Below are 8767 nucleotides of genomic sequence, written 5' to 3' on the forward strand. Positions count from 1 at the left end.
TTATGTAGGAGTAAAATTGTAATTGTGTAGACTTATTAGTGATTACTACACACCAAAAAATTTCAAGTTGTTATGGTTGAGCAAGCAATTTAATTATCAATTTCACATCTCAATTTATTAGTTAATGCTAAGCAAAACTATAGCATGATTTGCCCACGGGGTTTTGGATTGACGGTGAATGGGTGCGCTGTTAAGGCACTCCTTGCGATAGGTCACCGGTTCAAATCCCCGTGGGTACTTAGGTTAGTCTTAACTAGAAAAAAAAAACTATAGCATGATTTATTTATACAAATTTTCCCAAAAACATAATTTCTAATTCAAATTAAAAAAGTTAATATGCCTTGCAATTTTTTTTTAAAAACCTCCTTTCATCAACATTGTGGGGCCTCCTTTTAATTTTAATATTTTTAGTTGTTCTTGGTATCTAAGACAAAGGCATGCATATTGCAAGGACGTAAAACGAATCAAAGTGAAGTAAAGAGTACTTATTCCTAAATAAAAGTGCTTATCAAATTTACATATTTTCTAATAAAAATATTATGTGATACGTATTATTAGCGTAACTCTTAATAGAAATATTAAATTTGTGATAGCTTTTATTTTGTAGTCAAATTTGTTTGAATTTGTATAATTCTAAAGTTTTATTTAATTTCATATTAATTCAATTAATTTTCAATTATATGTTGTTGTTGTTTTGTTTTTTTTGGGTTAAGTTTTTTATTTTTAAATTAATTTTATTAATTAAAAAAACATATTGATAAATTAGAAATAGTTAGATTATAATTTTTCATTTCTTGATATCAGATACTAGAGTGATATAGGGATTTTCTTTTTCTTCTTCGCTTACATATGTCAATCTATTTTTCAGTGTTATCTGAAAAACTAAAGATCTATTTGTTTCCTCGTTCTTCTGATACAACTCCATAGTTACCGATTCAATTAGGATCGCTGCGTCTTTCTCGCTATCTGAATGATCATATTCATGGCAACACTTCTAACCATTGATAGCTGGCACAATTAATGTTGAAGATAAGTCAATGTCCTTGAGTTCTTATGTTGAGAACCTTCTTTTTTTTGGCCAGCGGAGCTCTTTGAGCTAATGGCTTCATATTGTTATACAACTGATTAGGGAAACATTTCAATTTCTATTTTCCTTGTAAAATTAAATTCTTCTTCTTGTTATCTATGCGTATGTTCTCATCATCAAATAAATGCCAAAAACAATGAAGATTACATGAACACAAGATATAGGCTCCAAGCAAGGGAAAAACCTTTCCAAGGGGAAAACCCGCAGGAACTTCTCTTCTAATAAAATCAATTCAAAGGAGAATTCCAAGACCAAAGACCAAACCAGGGTTCCCATCAAGATTGATTCAACCAAACAATACCACAAGGAGAGCGAGACAAAAATATTCCATAAACTAGGCTCTGCTAGCCCTTTCAACCTCCAAGACAAGACACAACACCTTCTTGAAACTCTGATCCTGAGGTAAGCCCAAAACCCCTAGGCTCCTTGCATGTGTGAGTTGCAGATGACAAAAAAAAAAAAATTTCCCAATCCTTCAAGACTTGCTTCCTTGCTTCGTTGGGCTTTTCTAACCTCTTGAGAACTTTACACTTCTTTTCCTAGTCATAGATCAGATCCATGATGTATGTGCATCATGTGTGTCTAATGAGGTCGAGGTTCCATCCTTCTATATCTTTTCCAAGAGGCTTGAATAGTCCTCTTTTAGCCGACATCTTCTTGGTTGGCCAACTTGGTCTAGGGAGCCCTTCTAGACACTTCCAAATATAATACAAATATTTTTTCCTTTGATAAAAGTGTCCAAATGGATATTTTACAATATTACAATGACCATGACTCATGACAAAAACCTAGAAGCATTCAATGGATAATTTCCCTAGAGACTAAGGACATAAGCATGAAACCCATGCTTCATAAATAATTTTTCTCTTATATTTTTCTATCTTCTTTTGATCAGTACATAAGAATTACATCAAGACATGAGTCAAATGCCAATTATGAAGTTTGAAACTAGTTACATTCTTCAACACTCCCTCATAACTAGGGAGGTATTCATAATTGTCCAACCAATACAGGGACAATACTCCCTTTGAAAAATTCTCATAAGAAGAGTTGGATTGATAAGCCATCTGTAAGCATCAACATTATGATCAACCAACACTATCTTTGAGGCCTAACTAGACAAGCTCTACTTCATTCAAGAGAATTATGTTGGGCAACTTTACTTGTGATACTGCACAACCTCTACAAGGCACATACCCGATCCATATGTTCACAAGGTATGTACTTTTAGGACTATTCTTATCTTGGATTCTTGGCCCTAAATCCTCAAATAATATCGGTCAAACTTGCCTCAACTGCAATTATGTACATCTGCAACATCCTTCTAGGTAGCAAAACAATATGTTAACGAGATAACCAACAATAATTATAACATTAGACTTGCCTCATCATGAATTCTTTCTCCTCAACATCTTCAAGGTCCATCACCACATGAATATTCCTTCATGCATCAGGGTGCCCAAGCATTGGACTTGATTACCAAGTTGCTTTTGAAGATTGTACTTGATGTTGATCATTAGTAAATATATTCTAGCGAGAAAGTCTTAACATTCTATCCATTCTATAGTAAGTCAAATTCATCTACTTAGATATGTTCAAATGAAATATTCACTATGTATGTGACCAACTTTTCTTCTAGGATTATACGAATCCTTCCCAATGGTTACTTTTAAACATGCATTCTTAATCTTTCGCACAATTATATAGCTATATGTATTTCACAATGAGCCTTCAACTTGACCAATTGCATTCCTTCATCCTTTTCATATACTAGTCTTGTCATAATGATTATTTCAAGAGCCTTCCAAGATGACGACTCTTACAGGATCATGATGATCCACCGAGCAAAATGACTTCCTCTAACATAATGTTAGACAATGTATGGACGAAAAATTATGTAGAATGGCCCCAAAGCTTTTCATTCTTTAAAGGACTAGATGATTCCAAGCAATTCAAACAAGTAGACTTTAAATATGCTACTATCACATGCTTCTATCTATGATGTCATACTAGATCAAGATGCATGCTACTCCTTTAGTCATTAGTTCCTTGAGGGTCCTTTCAATTCCATCCCTCCATATTGCTTATTATTAACAAGCACAAGGACTGCTTTGATAACCCATCCTTCTCATTTTGCTTCCTTCAATATGTACCTACAACATTCATCGACAAGTATGACCAAGAAAAATACAAATACAAGAGCATGATAATGACAGAGGTTTCATGATTTTCTAGAGGGTATTCTCTTAGGATTCTTAGACACAAACCCTAAATTATTTTGATATTTCTCATTGGAACATCATCTTTAGGGTTTTGATGTCATATCCTAGATTTCAATTCCACCCTAGCTCAAGATTACCATATACCCTAGATTATCCACAAATCCTACAAGTCAAGAGTTAGGGTTTCTATGAGTGAACAATCAGAATAGGGTTAGGTTTTCCACATAATTAGGGTTTTTCTAATCCAAGCAGTATCTAGGGTTTGCAATCCCTAGATACAGAAAACCTTTGACAAGATGGAGCATACAAACCATAGAATTAAATATGCATTAAAACCCTACTACATTTTATGCAAACCCTTTACAAATATTATTCTTAGAAATCTACCTACCTCAAGGAGTACATACCTTTGTCTTCCATGATCACTAGAGGTTGTTTCAAAGCCGCCTTCTTGATCTCACCATCCAAGGCATTGTTACTACCACAATCCTCTCATCATCACCACCTTTAAGGAAAATGTCAGAACTCCATTATAACATGTTGCTTCAAGAAATATTTGAAAATATCCTTCCTTTGGAATAGGTACTTCTGAATATCAACCCTCACACTAGGGCTTCTCATATTCACGATAAAGTCTCGAAGCTAGACTTAAAATGCTTTTCCGAGTTGTAGTTTTATCTTGTATTCAAAGAATCTTTTTCATTGGATGGAGGGACACTTCTAGACTATTGAATATTTTTCATTTTAACTTCTGGTTAGGGTTTATCATATTTACTTTATATTCTTTTAGAATAGACCTATAAGGCCTTCAACACAAGCTGGCCTAGTTTCTTCTACTAGGTGCTTCTTGGCTAAAATGACTATTTCTACCCTACTGAAATTCAATTCGTCCTCTCAAAAAGGTGATTATAGATATTAAAATTTATTTGCAACCTCTCCATCCTTCCTTACAAGTCCCTTGGCCTAAATTTCGCCTCTTACCCTACCTTTCATATCTCTGAAAAATGATGATAAGGTTGTCTAGGGTGAACCTTTTCAACCTTTTCAAGGCCCTTGGTCTCATGTACAAGACTACTTCACTACTAAATTCGTGACCTATATTTATCAAGTGAAAAAAGCCTTATGGCCTTGAATGGATTTCCTATATGCCTCAGAGATATGCCAAAAAATGTCTCCATTTTCATTTTTTCCCATACGTTACAACCTGGGCTATTTTCCAACCTTGAGTTGGCCTTCTCAGTATCCCTTCTAGACATTGTATGGGGCTTGACCTTTTTGCAATCAATCCATAGAGCTAGGCCTTTAGAATAGAGAGAAAATACTACTTGAAATCATGCACCAACAATTCATATTTGATCATCATCCATGCGTTCATGTTCCTAATCTCTGCAACCCTCAAGATAATCACAAAAAGGGACACAATAGAACTTTTGAACATTGATCTTCCAACTTCCTATGTCTTGACCTTAGCTCCGATACCATGTTGTAAAACTAATTAGGGAAACATTTAAATTTATCTTTTCCTTGTGGCATTAAGTTCTTCTTCTCATTATTTATGCTTATGTTCTCATCATCAAATAAATGCCAAAAATAATATAGATCACATGAACGTAAGAAATAGACTCCAAGTTAGGGAAAAACCCCTTCAAGGGGAAAAATGTGCAAGAACATTTCTTCTAATAGAATCAATTCAAAGGATTCTTCCAAGACCAAAGACCAAACTAGGGCTCCCATCAAGAACAAGTCAATGTTATGCAACCAACTCACAAAATAGAAAAAAGATAGATCAACGACTTCAAAATCAGCCTCTTCGAGGGGGAAACCTCCTTTACATTACATAAATGAACAATTCTTGGATGATACAAATGACAAAACCTCCTTTCTATATATAGGAGTCTAAGGGGTCACAATATAGTCAAGGCCGGCATAACAATAATAATATAAAGGCACAAAAATAAAAATAAGGTTTACAATGACAATAGTAATGGGAGAATCACTAGTATTATAGGGACCTAACATGCCCCTCTCCTTCAAAAAATTGTTGTCCTCAATGCTTGAGTAGTTCTAGATGCTTCTGTATAAAATTCTCATCCTCCCATGTGGAATCTTTAGTGGGTAAGTTCTTCCACTTGATGAGATACTCCGAAATTGATTGATTTCATAGCTATCGAGTTCTTATTTCTGTGACTGCTTCAAGTTCCAATATGATTTCTCCTTCCTCGTCAAGTTCTGTCAATATTGTTTGAACTGGGAGCTTGTCACCTATAACCTTCTTTAAGCATGAAACATTGAAAACTGGGTGCACTCAGGAAGCTGCAGGAAGCTCCAATTTGTATGCCAAAGTATCAATATTTTGCAACACCTTGTACGAACCATAATACTTTGGTGATAATTTATTATCCTTCTTAGCTTGCTTAAGAGACATTTGTGTAAATGGCTCTAGCTATAGAAATACCCAGTAACCTATATCAAAACTTCTTTCATTGCAATGTTGATATGCCTGTTATTTCATTCTAAATCCTTAAGAACTGTTCGATTGCTTGTCAAATAAAGAGTCGAAGTGGTTGGCAGAGCAGGGAAATTGAGAATGGAACTCAATAAAAAAGGAGATTTGAGATGACCCCCCATCATTAGTGTTGGGTTGGTGAAAGATGATGAGGAAGGTAGAGGTTTGAGGGGAGGGAAATAGGGGTTATAGAGAGGAGGAACATTTGTATGGTATGAATCATTAGGCATAGATGTCTTAGAGCATGTCTCCTTATTTTTCCCAGATTCAGTGGAATATAAAATTGTATTATGAATTAATAAATAGTATTCAACAATGAGGGGTTGTACATGTTTACTAGAAATAACATTCAATGGAGGATTGACATCACTTGAGGAGGAAATGGTCAAAGGAGTGTTTTCTTCCACCTTTAAACATTGTAAACCAGAGCCCTGTCTCTCAAGCTTGACCCCATTACAGAGCAAGGGAGAAATCCCTCTTGATCCTTCATTGTTATTTTGTATCAAAGGGGTTGTAAGAGAATAGAGAGCCCTTTTTTCCGAGGAAACTAGTCTCATAATATCATTCTAGAAAGGTGAATCCACTAAACCACTTTTCTCCATAATCGAGACTCCACCAATTGTGGAAACCGGAGAGGATGTGGCTTGACTAAGGAGGGTTTGATGATTTTCTCCAGTATCATTCACCATTATGAAACAATATGGAGTTCCATGTTTATTATAAAAGGATTTTGAGCCTTTATCTCATTAGGAGGGTTTTGTTGATACATATACAGAAGCCTCTTCACAGTTCTCCTTAACGTGATCAGGTAGGTGGCATTAGGGGAGTTTTGAGGTGTAAAATAGGCCTCTTAAGGAAATTATAAAATAATAGTGGAAATAATAAAATAAGATTAGATTACATCATGAAATTTTAGAAGGAAAAAAAGAAAAAACTATTTTTTGAACTTGTATTTTCAACTTATCTCGCTATGGATTTACTCAAATTTCGAGCGAAAACACTCATTGGATGCAGAATTTTATTCCTCGTCCAAGGAGTACCCATGTTGCATACTTTCGATGGACCTTGCTACAAGAAAAATGAGAAAAACATGGAAAAATTTGATTGCAATCACGTTTTTCATTGCAGGATTGGAGGAGAATGAGGAATCTGTAAACAAATTAGAAACAAAACAAAAAACAGAGGAATCTGAAAGCAACATTGATTCAAATGCTCTCTATAAGGAAATACAGAAAACAGATGAAAGTCAAGGCAACATTGATTCAGATGCCTTAGTTGTATACATTTTCAACTTAATTCCTTCAAAATAAAGGAAGGGACTTCTAGGTTGGAAGCTCTTGTACATAGATGCTAAAAGAGCAGATGGATATGGATCTTCAGTCAAGATAGTTACCCTTCATCAAGATACACATCCAATCAACCCTAAATTGCCTTAGTCCAATCATAAGGATGAGAATGCCCTATTCCAATCATATCCCGCGGTCAAATGTGAATCATGAAAATTATTGCCTGAGACTGAAGTATGTGAGAATTACTACTACCTGGTGCGTAGTAGGTCTTCAGACACTCTGCTCTTGTATACAGAGCAGAGCCACTAAGAATGTATGCAGGGCTTCCTCCACTGGGACGTTGATAAGTCTGGGATCAATAATCTTCATAACTTCTTCTCTGTTCCAATTGGTCATCTTCTTCACCCACCCTGTGATGTTCATATCCTCTTCAAATTCGCTTTCGCCCATCGCCTTTTTGCCCGTGATGAGCTCAAGCAGAACCACTCTAAAGTTGTATACATCACCCTTCTCGTCCACTTTCACGGTGTATGCATACTCTATAAATTCAACATCCAATCTTAAATGGTATGCTACGAAAAAGGGCAGTGGCAAAACCACCGTAAAATAAGCAATATGCATACTATGAATCACTTTTGACTTCTATATAATTGCTTTTATTTATAATGAAGTGTTGCTCTACCTCAGCGTACTATGTTTATAATTGGCAATAATAGATCATGGACTTCAATAACAGACCATAGAATTTTGGAAAGCTAGCAACTCAGTTGAACTTTCCGGCGACCCTCTACTAAAATTAGAAATCTACGACTTCAAAATTTAAAGATGAGACAACCACTTACTTGGAGCTATGTAGCCAAAGGTCCCTGCAACTGAAGACATATATTCTGACATACCAGATTGATGCAAGAGTTTGGCTAGGCTAAAATCTGCAACACAAGCTTCAAAGTTGGAGTCCAAAAGAATATTGCCGGACTTCACGTCACAATGAAGGATGGCCAGCTGACAATCGTGATGAAGATGGCTCAACCCCTGTGCAGTTTCCACTGCAATTTTGTATCTGGTGTTCCAATCCAGAGGCGTGGCATTGTTTCCATGAAGCAACTTTCCCAGCCTTCCGTTCGACATGTACTCATACACCAGAAGATTGGTGTCATGGTTGAAGCAAAACGCCAACAATCTAACAACATGTCGATGGCGAATTCTGCGCAGAGTTTTGATCTCTTCTGAGAAGCCATGAACATTTGAAGAGCCTATCCACGTAAGTTTTTTCACTGCAACTACTTCCCCATTGGGCATGATTCATTTATACACAACACCCTCTCCTCCTTGGTCGATGGCATTCTCTTCTTTAATGCATTCCACCATGTCATCGATTCCAAAGTTGAGTGTTTGGAAGGCCATCATCTTCCATGGCCTGCCCTCGCTATCTTTCTTGATGGCTCTCTTCTTAGTTATGATTGCTCGAATAATCATCACCAACGAACAAAGGAAGAGAATGCCAAGCGTTAAAGGGAGGCAAGGAAAGTGCAAGCTTCATGTGTGCTCAAACGAGCAACCCATTAACACTAGAATTGCAATTACCCAACTGTCCTCCCCATAAGAAAGGGTTCCCTGTGAAAGAGATTGCATTAAAATGAGAAAATAGACCACCCTATGGCAC

At 36.1% G+C, this 8767-nt stretch overlaps 1 pseudogene; it reads right to left on the reverse strand.

Moving 5' to 3' along the window:
• Nucleotides 1-7374: 7374 nt before the first annotated feature.
• On the reverse strand, nucleotides 7375-8403 carry LOC149172294 (leucine-rich repeat receptor-like serine/threonine-protein kinase BAM1 pseudogene; annotated as a pseudogene).
• Nucleotides 8404-8767: the final 364 nt, after the last annotated feature.

This window comes from Pinus tabuliformis, chromosome 4_2 (genome assembly GCF_031772625.1).
Source record: "Pinus tabuliformis cultivar Carrire ecotype Pingquan chromosome 4_2, CPIR1, whole genome shotgun sequence".
NCBI classification, from domain to species: Eukaryota; Viridiplantae; Streptophyta; class Pinopsida; order Pinales; family Pinaceae; genus Pinus; species Pinus tabuliformis.